The sequence below is a fragment of the Mesocricetus auratus genome, unplaced genomic scaffold (assembly GCF_017639785.1).
Source record: "Mesocricetus auratus isolate SY011 unplaced genomic scaffold, BCM_Maur_2.0 Super-Scaffold_4256, whole genome shotgun sequence".
NCBI lineage: Eukaryota > Metazoa > Chordata > Mammalia > Rodentia > Cricetidae > Mesocricetus > Mesocricetus auratus.
In genome coordinates this window covers 34,261,257-34,276,105 of record NW_024429182.1, presented here as the reverse complement: position 1 = coordinate 34,276,105, position 14,849 = coordinate 34,261,257, and the positions used below count along the sequence as shown (strand labels likewise).

At 40.8% G+C, this 14,849-nt stretch overlaps 1 long non-coding RNA gene across 1 annotated transcript in view; it reads left to right on the top strand.

The window, feature by feature from the left end:
• LOC121134301 overlaps window positions 1–13,357 on the top strand; it is a 61,394-nt gene extending 48,037 nt beyond the window's left edge. Inside the window, exon 3 of the long non-coding RNA XR_005871372.1 lies at window positions 13,147–13,357. This is a non-coding gene — a long non-coding RNA (uncharacterized LOC121134301). The remainder of the gene's footprint in view (window positions 1–13,146) is intronic.
• Window positions 13,358–14,849: the final 1,492 nt, after the last annotated feature.

Sequence of the window (14,849 nt, the reverse complement as noted above, 5' to 3'; positions counted from 1 at the left end):
CAGTACCCATCCCAAATATACACATGGACTTTGGACTCCCATAGAACAATGTGAGGTGCACTCTCACCCTGAACTCTTGGGGAAGGGTCTAGGCCCTGCCCTATATGAAATGTCAGACTATGGACACCCCCATGGAGGGCCTCACCCTCCCTGGGGGAATGAGGGGATAACGGGGGGGGGGTTGGGGGGAGGGCACGGGAGGAGGGGAGGGAATGGGAGAGGGACCTGGAACTGACTTGTGAAGCAACCTTGTTTCTTATCTAAATTTAAACTGGAAAATAAAATATAAAAATAAAAAAAGGAAAAAAAAGATACAAACATTCAATTTATTTCAAGGGCATGTCGATCATACCATAATCCTCACAGTCTCACAGTGTATGGCCATTTTAATGAAAGTCATATGCTCATATTGAACATGCCTACCATCCAGAGATTGACTAGAGAGTGACATTGACTAATGTCAGAAAGACGGGAAGGAAAACTCTTGGCTATTGAGAGAACTGAGTTTTATCCCTGCAATGTACTAGAAATAATGCCCCTCAACTGAAGAGTGGATAGAGAAAATGTGGTACATTTACACAATGGAGTACTATTCAGCAGAAAAAACCAATGGAATCATGAAGTTTACAGGCAAATGGATGGCACTAGAAGAAACCATTCTGAGTGAGGTAACCCAGTCACAAAAAGAGAAACATGGCATGTACTCTCTCATATATGGATTTTAGACATAGATCTGGGGAGTGCCTGCCTACAAACCCATGGCCAGAGAGTCTAGGAAACAGAACCTTCATTCAGTGGCTGATGGAAGCAGAGGCAGACTCCCACAGCTAAACACTGAGTTGAACTCAAGGAATCCAGTGACAGAGAGGGAGGACTGATGAGCAAAGGGGTTTAACCCCCCAGAAACAGCTGACCTGACAAGGGTTAGATCTTGAATCCCAGACTGATGGCTGGGAATCCAGCATTGGACTGATCAAGACACCCTCAACGTGGGTGTCATTGAGGATGCCTAGGTAATCTATTGGGCCTTGGGTAGTAGATCAGTATTTATCCTGGGTATACAAATGGACTTTGGGTACCCATCCAACAATGAGAGATGCACTCTCACCCTGGACTCTCGGGGGAGGGTCTAGGCCCTGCCCTAGATGAAATGCAGACTATGGACACCCCCATGGAGGGCCTCACCCTCCCTAGAGAAATGAGGGGATATTCGAGGGGTTGGTGGGAGGGTGTGGGAGGAGGGGGAGGGAAAGGGAGAGGGACCTGGAATTGACATGTGAAACAACCTTGTTTCTAATTTAAATTTAAATTTAAAAATAAAAAAATTTACAATAAAAAAATCCCAAAAGTTGTTGGAGGTACAACTTGATAAAAGAAATGACAATTAACTCAGTAATCAAGTGAGTGGAATGGTTCCTATGACAGGAATGATGTAAGCCTCCTCACCCAACATACAAAGTTCTCACTCTGAAGTCTAGTGTGCAAGTCAGACCATAGGGGTCAGACAATGGGAAGAGTAGAGGGGGTAAAGAGGAAGGGAGTGGGTCATGGGGGAACAGGAAGTTGAGGGGGTGGGGGTAAAATAGGGGGAAGAGGGAATCATAGGATCGAAGACAGATCAGGCACCAGAGTGACCTCGAGTGATCTAAAGGTATAACATCAATTGGCAAGCTAAGCAATAGTGGAAGGACCACCTCGAATGCCCATTCCTGATAATGAACTTGATGTCTATAACTATCCGGGAGCCTTCATCCTGGGACTGATGGAAGCAGAGGCAAACACACAACTAAGCACTGAACTGAACCCAAGGAACCCAGTGACAGAGAGAGAGGAGTGATGAGCAAATTGGCAAGGAATGGGCTGGCAAAACCAGCAGAGACGGCTGATCTGAACAGGGGAGTGCTCTTGGACCCCAGACCGACAGTGGGGAGGCCAGAATGGGACTGATCTGGTCCCCCCAAATGTGAGTGTCAGTGAGAAGGCCTGGGCAACCTATGGGGCTCTGAGCTGTGGATCAGTGTCTATCCCTGGTATACAATCTGTCTTCATGTGCCTATGGCACAAAGAGAGATGCTCTCTCAGCCTGGACTCTTAGGGGAGTGCCTTGACCCTACCAAGAGTGAAATGATAGACTCTAGACATCCCCTATGTGGAGGGATTTGGCAATAGGGTGGGAGGGAGGGTGGAAGGGGAGTGCGGGAGGAGGGGAGGGAGAGGGAACTGGGATTGACATGCGAAACAAGCTATTTAAAATTAAAATAAAAAATGATTAAAAAAAAAAAAAAAAAAAAAAAAAAGAGAGAACCAGTCACACAGAGGAAGGGAGCAGACTGATAGTTTGGTGGGAACTGGCTGTTTGTTGGGAGCCAGTTATTACAAAACAGTTGTGAGCTGGTATTACCACAAGTTTGTTATAGACAACTGAAAAAGTCACAAGTGTTGTTTTTATTACTTTAACTATTTTTTAAATTTGTAACTATTTAACAGTATTCATATATATGTATGTGTGTGCATACATGTGTGTGTGCCTGCGTGTGAGTGTGTGTGTGTGTGTGTGTGTGTGTGTGTGTAATGTAGCTATATGCATGTGTGTACTTCTGTGTACAAGTGAACTGGACTGTGTGGAGGCCCGAGGTTAGCATATGTAGACTAGAGAATGGCTTCTTCAATCACTTCTCTCATTGCTATTACTATTATTTGATGAAGATGGTGATAATGATGATGATGATGATGATGATGATGGTGATGTTTTGAGGCAGTCTCTTGCTGAACCTGGCCTGGCCATTTCAGCTAGACTGGCCGGCCAACAAGCTCCTGGTATTCACTTATCTCCTCCACTCCCCAGTGCATGTGCCACTGTGCCTTGCTTTTATGTGAATGCTAGGAATTCAAACTCAAATGCTCATGATGCTTGCATAGTAAGCTGTCTACCCACCTCAATCCCAGTACTTTTAAGATAATATTTTCATTGTGCATATTTGTTGTACATGGTGCTGTTTAACACAAGAACATTTTTATACAAATATATATTGTACTTGAGCTTATTCCTGTATAAGCCCTACAGTCTCCTCTCTCACTCCTCGCTTCCTTGTTCCCATAGTCAGTTTTACTTCCAGTTCTGTGCTATGTAAACACACATGGTTTTATGTATTTATATGAAATCTATGACCCACAAATGACAGAAAGAATGTGATGGCTACATTTCTGAGACTGACAGAATTTAATATGATTGTCTGCAGTTATGTCGATATTTCCTAAAACCCACACAACTCTATTTTTCTCTATATCCATATGTCTATATCTATATCTATCTGTCTCTATATTTATATCTGTATCTATATCTATATATCATTTTCTTCATCCCTTCATCCATTGCTGTATGATGGGCACTGATGTTGGTTCCATAACTTCGCTATTATGAGTAGTTCTATAATGAACATTAGTGTGCACATGCCTTTTTGCTATATGCTAACTGGAGACCTTTAGATAACTAGCCACTCAGGAGTGATATATCTAGGCTACATGGTAATTGTGTCTTTAGTTTTTTTTAGAAAAATCACCATACTTGCTGCCATAGTAGCTGGACTGGTTTATATAACAGTGCATAACAGCTTCTTTTGTCCACATCCAGAATAGCCTTTCTTATTTTTGTTGTTGTTGTGTCTTTCTAAAAAGTTTATTCTTTGAAACTAGTATAATTAGATCATATTCTTTCCCCTACTGTAACGCCTCCCAGATCCTCCTCCAGCTTGCTACCTATCCAACTTCATGTTCTTTCCTTTCTTAAAAATCAAAAGCAATCAAAATTAGTAAGTGGATGAATGAATGAATGATAAAACAAATACATAAATAAACATAAATAACCATGGAGTCCAATTCATGTTTGTATGGGGTCCATTTTGGAGTGTGGTTGATATAAGTCAGCGTCACTTCATTACGGAAAACTAATTTTCCCTTTAGCCATGGCTGTCAGTTATAGACAGCTTCTTGGTTAGGGGTGGGATACTGTAACCACTCCTCCCTCGTTCTGGGAACATGCACAGCTTGACATGTGTAGGTCTTGGTTGTGCTGCCTGTTTCCGTGTTTCCACATGAGCATTCGTCTGTTTGTGTATGGAAAACCCTGTTTGCTCAGAGTTATTCATCTCCTCTGGCTCTTCCAATCTTTCTGCCTCCTATTCTGCATAGGTTCCTGAGCCTTTTGGGGAACGATTTGATAAAGACATCCCATTTAGCGGTGAGTGCCCCCAAAGTCTCTCACTTCCTCACATTGTCCAGTTGCAGGTCTCTGTGTTAATTGCTATCTACTGCAAGGAGAAGCTTCTCTAATGTGGGTTGAATGAGACAATGATCCATGCCACAGCAGCATATTATTAGGACTAATTTTATTGCTGTGTTTTTTGGCAGAATAATAGTTTTAGTTTTCCTCTAGTCCCATGATCTATCTAGTATGTGTTCCATCTCATGGAACTGGTCTTCAATCCAACCAATGGTTACTCCCATGACATTTATGGTACAATTGCACCATTAGGTGTGAAGAGCAACCCATAGCCTTGGAAATAGCTGATGATGTTGGGGAAAGTCTAGGGGACCCTTTTGGCCAATGACTCAAGATATAATCCATTCCTGGCTCTGGAGGTTTTACTTGGTGTCTAATTGGGGCATTGCCTCCCCTATTATTTGGTGACACCATCTAGATTCCTTTCATATATGTATATATTTTGGAATGCTTCTACAGTAATGGGTTTTCATATAGCTTTTCAAATGGGCTCTAGTGTTAGTAGTCCCTTCCTATATTCCCTTATTTATCTTTTTCTCCTACCCCTCCCTTTTTAATCCTCATATTGCATTTTCTACTTTATCTCTCAATAATACTATATTTTATTTCCCCTCCATTGGAAAAATCAATAAATTTTTTCATAAAGAAAACGAAAAATAGAACAAAAAATGAAAATTGCAGGTAAATTAATGGAGCTAGAAAAAAATCATCTTGTATAAGGTAACCCAGACTCCAAAATACATATAGGTCTTCTTTCTTATATATAGATGCAGAGTAGTTTGATCATATTTATCCACCACTACCATCCTCTAGCAGCCCCTGATTTTCCATATCCCAACTCCCTCCAACTTCAAGTCCTTCTGAGTGTAACTAATCTTGACAATATGGTGTGTTGGGACACCCACTGGAGCATGGGCAATCTACCAGAAACTACATCCTCAAAGGAGAGTGACTCTCCTTCCTCAAAATCCATCAACTTCCAATAACTCCTCTACTACAGGTGAGTTTCAGGGGTCACTGTCCCTACTCATGCTGGAATTTTTACCGACTTAATGTTATGCTGTGCTTGCACAGGTGTTCCCAACTGCTGTGAGCTGATTTGTGCAACAGTCACATCATGTCCAGAAGTCAACAACTCACAGTTTGTCTCCCCATCCCCTGGCTTTACATTCTTTCCATGCATCATTCAGAATGCTCTCTGAGTCACTGTCACAATTCTTAAAAGGAAAAGAAAAGAGTTTGTTCCATAACTCAGCACCCCAAGCACTGTAGTGCATGAAAAATTTATGGACACAGCTTTGATTGTTCAAAGCATTAGCCAGAGCATTTTTATATGTGCAGCCACACTGTGGCAAGCCCTGCTGGGATTCATGATCTACCTGCATGCTCAGAAAAGAAGGCAATGGCTAGGTTGGGAAGCCAGTGGCCTCTTCAGTACAGTCTTTGGAACTGGGCTTAAAAACACAGATTCTCTGAGATTTGATAGTTATAATTTTAGATCAAGAAGTCACAGTTCCTTTCCTGCCATTCTTTTTGTGGAGTCATTAGCATGTAGGGAAGTAATGCACAGACAGAAATGTCAAAAGAGGGAGAGGAAGTTGATCTATTATTGAAATTTTAGCAGTTGTAAGATGGAACATGTTAGGGTCTAAGTCAAACCAAGAATGTGAAAAAAGGTATCATATTTTGCCCAATTTCATAGAAAACCACAAAACAATTAAAAACTACATAGTTAAGAATTAGTACCAAGTTACATGATTATACTTTATATCCACATTAGTTGACCAAAAGCACAGTATTATTTTATATACAGTGCCTGAAACGAAAGTCCACCCATCAAAATACAAATTTATAACAAGTCAATCTTTTTTTGCATATTCTAAGGTTCCCCATGATACAGGAACTCAGTAGATATAGACTATTTCATGCACCTTAAATGCAAGATTATAACAAAAATATTACTGAGGTAAAAATGGGTGATCACTTAGTAACAACCAAAGCAACGGCAGTAATAAACCTAAAAGGGTGGGAAGCACCTACATGGCTAAGACAAAGACTTTCTGAGAAGGATTGCAATAGTACAGAGTAATCCCAATTGCTGACTAATGGAATGGCATGAAATTATAAAGCTTTTGCACACCATTGGAGGGGGAAGAGACAGCCTACAGAACTGAAGAAAGCCTGCCAAACATATGTCTGACAGGGGATTCTTATCTATAATCTATAATGAAATAAAAATAATCAAATACTCTAAAATGAATGCATCAAATTAGTAAATGGTCTAATAAATTAGATAAACAGCTCTCCAAGGAAGAAAGACAAATGACCATTAAATATATAAAAAGGTATTCAACATCCTTAGGCACTGGGGGAGTGAAATTAAATATGTGTGATTCTTAGCCCTGTCATCCAGATGGACTTTGGGAGCCCGTTCCACTTGGAGGGAAGCTGTCTCTGCCTGGACACATGGGGGAAGGCCTAGGCCTTGCCCCAGATTATATGACAGACTTACGAGAACCCCCATAAAGGGCCTGACCCTCCTTGGAGTGTGGAGTGGGGATTGGAGGAGGGGCTGGGGGAGGGTTGAAGGGAGGCGAGAGAGGAGTGGAGGGAGAGGGAGCTGGTATTGACATGTGAAACAAACTTGTTCCTAATTTAAATATTAAATAATAAAAAAGAAAAAATGTGTGATTCTGTTTTACCAAAGCTGGAAAGGCAATCAGCAAGAAAGCAAATGTGTCAGTGAGGAGGCCTAGGTAATCTATTGAGCCTTGGGCAGCAGATCAGTACCCATCCCAAGTATACACATGGACTTTGGACTCCCATAGAACAATGTGAGGTGCACTCTCACCCTGAACTCTTGGGGAAGGGTCTAGGCCCTGCCCTATATGAAATGACAGACTATGGACACCCCCATGGAGGGCCTCACCCTCCCTGGGGGAACGAGGGGATAACGGGGGGGGGATGGGGGGAGGGCACGGGAGGAGGGGAGGGAAAGGGAGAGGGACCTGGAACTGACTTGTGAAGCAACCTTGTTTCTTATCTAAATTAAAAAAAAAAAAGAAAGCAAATGACAAATATCACAGGGAGGATGTAGGGAAACAAGACCCCTTATTTACCTTACATTTTGCAGAACCTATGACAAGGCAAAATTCCTTCATACATGCTAGAATTAATGCACTGACTATACTCAAATCATCATTATTTAAAATACAATAGCATGAGGTGAGAAGAACAATACACTATTGAATAAGATGAAGAATAGTGCAACTACTTTGGAAAAGTTTGGTAGTACCCTTTTTATTTAGTAGAGAATTACCATATGAGCCAGTATTCTGCTCCTAAGTATTTGTGAAATAATAACAAATGCATATTTAACACAAATAAAGACACTGATTGAGAAGGATTATATTCTATATTGTGATGTTCAATAAGTATAACCAGCATAAGTATTTGTGAATTTATGAAAGAGTAAGTCAAATGTGGTTATATCTATCAGTCTTTTATTTTAAAAAAAAACATGTAAAGTGTTGAACCAATTGCAGCATGGCCAAGCCTTGAATGTTTTATATTTAGTGAAAGAAATCAATTCCAACAAACCACTTTTATATAAAATGTCCATAATAGTAAAACACAAAAAGTAAATTAGTGGTTACCCATGACTGGGACTGGGGAGGAATCTCACTGCGTGTGGTTCTGGAGTTTCTTTTTAGGGTAATTAAGATGTTCCAAACATTTGTAGTAGCTATGTGTGCTCAAACTTGTTGAGTTATACATATTAAGTAGATGAACTTTATTTCCTGTTAGTTATAGCCCAATAAAGGCATTAAAATGTATAACATATAATAAATTGCATCTGATTTCTCCAAGGGACTTTTTCTCCTTCAGTTTACAGTGAAGAAATGTGGTTGTAATCTTGTCCAAATTTTGGATATTTCCTCAGTTATATTTTTGTGAGGTTTGTGGAGGGACCCTGCTGAGAATTTTTTTATTATTTTTAAATTTAAATATAAATTAGAACAGTGTTGCTTCGCATGTCAATCCCAGGTCCCTCTCCCTTTCCCTCCCCTCTTCCCAATGCCCTCCCCTCAACCCCCCAGTACCCCGTCATTTCCCAGGGAGGGTGAGGCCCTCCATGGGGGTGTCCATAGTCTGTCGTTTAACCAGGGCAAGGCCTAGACCCTCCCCCAAGAGTTCAGGGTGAGAGTGCATCTCTCATTGTGGGATGGGCACCCAAACAAAGTCCATGTGTATGTGAGGGATAAATACTGATCTACTACCCAAGGTCCAATAGATTGCCTAGGGCTCCTCACTGACGCCCACATTCGGGGGTTTGATCAGTCCCATGCTGGATTCCCAGCCATCAGTCTGGGATTCAAGAGGTAACCATTGTCAGGTCAGCTGTTTTTGGGTGTTAAACCAGCCCAGTCTTAACCCCTTTGCTCATCAGTCCTCCCTCTCTGTCACTGAGATTCCTTGAGTTCAGCTCAGTGTTTAGCTGTAGGAGTCAAAATTTTAACACTGAGAAAAGAACTGTTTAAATTCTAACATGAGTCCTGCCTACCCCTGTTTTGGTTTTTCTGCCTTTGAATAGTAGAGGTTTAAGTCAATCCAGCATGACTCTCTTACTTGCTTTCTTCTAGCTTTGAGATTATAATTACACCATTTATTGCCCCCTCCTCCCTCCTAACCCTCCCATGTTCTCCTCATGGCTTTCTTTCAAATGCATGGTCCCCTTTCCATGTAAATTATTGTTACATACATATGTGTATATGAATTTTTGAAAATAAATCTTTCCAAACTGATCATTCTGTATAATCCTACATGTATGTGTATGTTCAGAGCTGACTGATATTGGATAACAAATTGCTGTGCTCTTCTCTGGGGAAGACTATTCCTCCCACTTTCAGTATTTCTTAGTTGACTGTACTTTGTGTAGTGTTGAGATCTTTTAGGCTTCCCCCCAACCATGTTACCATGTTTCTTGTCATCCTTGCTCAGCTCCTATTTAGACAGTCATGTTGGTGAGACTTTATGAGTGAAACTTGTAACTTGTGATATTCTCAGGAGACACAATCTTACAGCAAACTTCTTGGTGCTCTAACGCCTACAATCATTCTACCCCGCTTGCCTAGTGTTTCCAGAGTCTTGGGTGTGGGAATTGCTTTATAGATGTATACACTGGGGTTCAGCTCTGCAACTCTGCATTTTATTCAAACTGGTTATGATTTTCTATAATAGTCCCCATCTGTTTCAAAGAGATGTCTTCTTGATATGGAGTGAGGACTACACTTATTTGTGGGCATAAGGGCAAATACTTATAATGCAGCTGGGATTGTGCTGTTTTATTCCAGTGGCAGCTTTAAGTTCTCTTCTAAGAGCTATGACTTTACTAACCTTGGTAGTTGGTGAAGCTTCCATTACCAGGTATGATTGTCTTAAGTCAAATTGGACAGATGTTGGTTACTGTGGAAGTATGCATTCCAGTACTGTACCCTTTGGGTTATCGTGCCATGCTACTGATTGTTGTGGTTCTTGCAGTCTACATATGAGGACCTTATGAATGCTGGTTGTCACTCTATTTTCTATGTCACCTACATTCTGCTGCTTGCCTGCCTGCATTTGAGTCCTGGTGTCATGGATAAAAAAAGGTAATATGTTTATGGAGATTTTCTTTCCCCTCCTTCGGTTTTATGGATCAAGCTCAGGGCCTTGGAAGGCATAAGTAGTAGTCTTATGATTCCATAATGAGGGACATTTAAAGAGATGCTGTTGAAGACAAGCAGCCTTGTATGTTGAGATGTAATCCTCTGCCAGGGGAATTACATCTCAGTTGTTGATGTTGAGTTGTTGTTTTTGTTCTTATTGTATCATCACACTGGATGGTAATATTTCAATGTATAAATTTGGAGGTAATCATTCATGTATTGTATCACCTCTTCTATTAGGGTCTTCTCTGTCCCCTAGGTACTCTGTGTATTTATTAATTAAACTTGTGATCCAGGGAAGTTATTCTGTACAATTCTCAGTTTCCTCTCTGTAAAATGAGAGGAGAATAACAATGAGGTATATTATTTTCATTGAGTTGTTATGATATTAAATGGGTTAAATAATGGAAGTATCTAAATCAGGTAGAAAATGGCAATGTGTTCCTTGGTTCTTTTTTTTTTTTTTGTCCAAGCTACAGCAACCAAGGTATACACCTTAAATCTTGACTGACCTTTAAACTAGAAGGATGCTTCTAGGTCATTTTCAACTCATCCATTTCACAGAGGAGTTCACAGAGTCTTAGGGAGAAGGAACACAGCCAGGATCCATAGCTAACTGATGATGTGGCCAGTGCCCTGACATCCAAAATTGCTCTGCTTTTCCTCACCTTGCCTGGCATGCTTACAAAGTCACACGTTCATTTGTCTTCACTTGGGCAAAATCTCTGCTTTAACCTGTTGCTGTGATGAAGTGAAAGCGTGAAAAGTTAGTTTTCTCTGAGCCAAGATGGATGGCAATCAATTGTCTGAGGCGGTTTCTACCAGAACCATGCTGCTGGAAACCAAGAAACTCCTCCCTACAGCCAACCACCCCAGAAGGCTTCTCCTCCCTGCTCCCATAAATCGTTGCAGTGAGTATACCAGACTGAACCAATGAGTGGTTTTGTGTGTCTCAGGCAGTCATTCAACTGAGTTATTACCCAGTGAACGTGAATATATGCATTTCACACTCATGTTCTGTGACCCTTGGAATCTGTCCAAACTCATCAGAGTCTGTGACCAAGACAGAGTTCACAACCCAGAGATAAGAGTCTGGAGAGATTTGGGGGAAGCTGATCCCTCTTACATTTTAACTTACTATGGGTTTTAAATCAGGGGGGTCCTTCCTTTTGTTATTTAGCATTGAACAGGTGCTTCTAACACATTTAAGAGGAAGAGCTACATAGAGTGCATCGAAGGAACCCCGATGTTCCAGTGAAGCCCTAGCTCTTTTACCTGACACACCGCATGGCCTCAGAGCCTGACCTCACTTTTCTCAAATTACTAGCGAAGTAGAGAGCTTCTTTTAAGATCATGTCCAATGGCGACACGCATGCATCCAAATTTACCCCTTTGTATCCTTTAGCATCTCTGCCCAACTTTTGTGTCACCTATATCTCATCAACCTCCTAAGATTTACACTCTTTCCGTCTCTACCTATGTAATGCCTGAGGAGCTGAGAGAAAAAACACAACCTTGGTATCTGTTCTTTGAATTGGAGATTTAGTGGCACAGGAAAAAGTAGCAGATGGAGATTTAAATCTTAACCCTCCAGCAGTATTCATTGTGGCTGTTGGCTTTATTATTTACAAACGTGTAGTACCCTGAGCACAGTTGACACATTTGATAAATGTCAATATGTACCAAGTCTACGTAATGCACCTAGCACAGTGTGTACCACCCCCACCCCATTTCTTTGCTCCTGCTGTGGATCCCTGGGGAGCACAGGTGAATGGGTTCAGCTGCCTTTGCTCTTGAAATAAGCCTGAGATTCAAGTACTTTCTCCTGAGCTCTCAGGTGGCTCACTCATCCAAAGGATCTACCTTCTTTGCTTGGAGAGAACCAACCCAAAACCTGACGCCAGACTGATTCCCTGAAAAATGTTGATTTTGCTAAACAAGAAGGTCATGCCTACATTATTGACTGACTCCTTCAAGCTGGACTCTTAAATTGACAAGCAGCAGGGACAATGCTTTGGGCAAGGAATACCAGCATAATCAGTTGTGGAGCCTCCAAGCCTGTTTAGAGACTTTTCCTTTCTGAAAGGTGAGAATGGGGCAAACTTAGCAATTCACAGATGTGTCTGTAAGAATTTTGTACTGTCATGGTAACCCAGCATTCAGTAAGAAACAGGCCAATTTCATGATGCACCTGTTATGTGGACTCCTCCTCAATATTTGCTTGGGATTCTGCTCTCATGTAGCAGCCTACATATTTTATTTTATTTTGGTTTTGTCTTTTGTTTGTTTTGTTATTCTGAACAATCACAGTTGTTCTGCCTATCCTCTGCTCATGGAATCTACTCCCATGGTGATGTGAGAAGACTAACTCTCTATGTTTCCTGGAGACTTTCTCAGTCACAGGCTCACAAGTTCTAAAATATCTCAGATGCCCCTAGCATTAAAGAACTCAATCTTATCCCCACAGTCTTCGCATCCCAAGAACTGAGATGGATAGGGCAGACCCTGTATCCTCAGATTTGTCCAAATCCTTCCCTAGTGCCTACTAATCCATTCTACAAATGTTTCTTGTAGATGGTAAATTCAAGGGTCTGTTAACACGGACAGAGTTTGGCATCTGGGAGTTGTATCTGATCCTGACAGTGTCTCTCCTTGGCTTGTAGATGTGGCTATTTCACCAAAAAGTTATTTTATCCTTAGTTGTTATGAACTTTCCAGGCAATTTCCCAAGGAAATACTTAGTTGCGAAGGATATTATAAAATAGATTGCAACTTGCTCTCTCAGAGGCAGCTGGGAAATGTGTGTTTCTTGCCAAAATGTTTTCTGGGACAAATGTTTAAACCAAAACTAGAAATGGGTGTAAAAATCACTATTTTTTCTCCTCCCATTCCGCCCCCCTCATTCATATAGATTTCTGGGGAGGTAGACGATTCTATAACATGTTAATGCATTTGTCTATCTCTTTCATCCTATATGAATGTACATTGCATAGATTGGAATTCCATCGGATGTTAATGCATTCCCATATTTTTAGTTATGGCCTGGAATATTTTGTGGTTCTCCAAATTCCTTTAAATGTTCTGGGGTTTTGTTCATATCAAATCCTATGTAAAAGGAAACATTCATATGCTCATATTTCACTTACTTGCCATTAACAGAACCTTTGGAAGCCCAGTGTTCCAACTGTGATGGAAGGACCAGCAGTTTCTTTCCATGAAAAAGTGCACAGCAGATGAAAAGCCAGCATAAAAGTCTTCTTCAGCTGCCCTGGCTCTGCTAACCATCCAAGCCTACCTCACTCGGTTCCAAACACTGTGGCTTGGCAACACCGCACAATATCAAGCCAGATTTGGTCAGTAAATACCAAACCTTAAGGTAATCATTCTGTTGTTAAATGTAAGTACACATCAATGTCATACTTATTAGAATCTGAAGAAATATCCCCAAGGATATCAGTATGGTGTGACCAATTTATTTACATAAAAGGTGTGAAGTCAGTGCACTTAGCTGTGACTTCAAGTCCCAGAGCAAGTGGGTGGGACACTTGGAACCCTGTAATACAGAGGCAGGTTGTGCTGTGTGAGTTGTCTCACTAGGAAAGGAGAGAAAGCACACTATTTATTCAAGTCTCATGACCGAGGACCATTATTCAAGTGTAGGAGGCTCATTTAACCTCTGGCCGGCCCTGTGTTTGTGCAACTAGTTTCTTAAGCAGAAAGCTGTAAGCCCCACAATGACATGGTCTGTAACATTCAGAACACCTGCTGCCATGCCATCCAGGGCTTTGAGAACTGTACAAACTAGAAAAAGGAGCAACTGTGAGGTGTGAAGTCAGATCAAAGTTTCAACGATGTGGGAAGGTTTCCTTTCTCCAGTTAATTCTAATTGTATGATCAGTAAAAATATTGTAGGGATAAAAATCATCTTTAAGTTCAGGTAAAATAGAAAGCATCTTCCTTTGTGGTTATTCTCACTCTTCTCTTGTTTTACTGTCTCGCTCCCGCCCAAGTCCATTAACAGTCAACACTATGATCTTCATGGATTAGAAATGTGATCATCTATTTTTTCTATGGCTCCTCGTTCTCATCTCAGTACCCAACATCTACCTTCATACGCAGCCTGTACCTTGAGGCTTCGGCCTTTCTTGGCTTCCCAGTGTTTTCCAGAATCTGATCTAATTTCAACTTTCATGAATTAGAGTAGAGGATCCAAGAGGTGGCCAGTCTGTGTCTTATAGGTAAGCAATGGTCTTATTTCCTGGTCATCTTTCAACTCCAGCTTGTCATTTCCAATCTTTTTATTTAATTGTAAAAAGTTTTTCTAGAACTTAATGGAATTGCATGAGTACTGTTTGTTTGTAAGCATATAATTTTTCCCTGACTCTAAAGGTAACGGATATTTAGTTTCAACTTCCTGTATCTAGCTGTGCAATCTAGAACTCCCTCCCACACTTGGATAAGCCAGCTTTTAGCACCTCCACCTTCATTATTGCCACGGCTTCCCCCTCCAACCCTGATATTAGCTGAAACTCACAGGGTATATTCAGCTCTGTTGAGTTCTGAAACAGGATCTTTAGAGAAATAATGATCTTATTTTCGCTGTATCTATTAAGCCAGGCGAAACTAATAATTCTACAATGTTCAAATTCTCTCTTAATTTAAAAATTAATATGCTAAAATTTTACACAGTTGCCTCTAGGCATGAGTGTATGAATTTAGCACAGTACATAGTAAATATAGTATAATGTATATAAAAGTATACTACATTTACTGTAGTATAGTGTATACTATACTATTTACCCTTATCCCAGTATAGTAAATTATTTATCATCAGTTTTTGATTTCTGAATTTAAGAATGTCT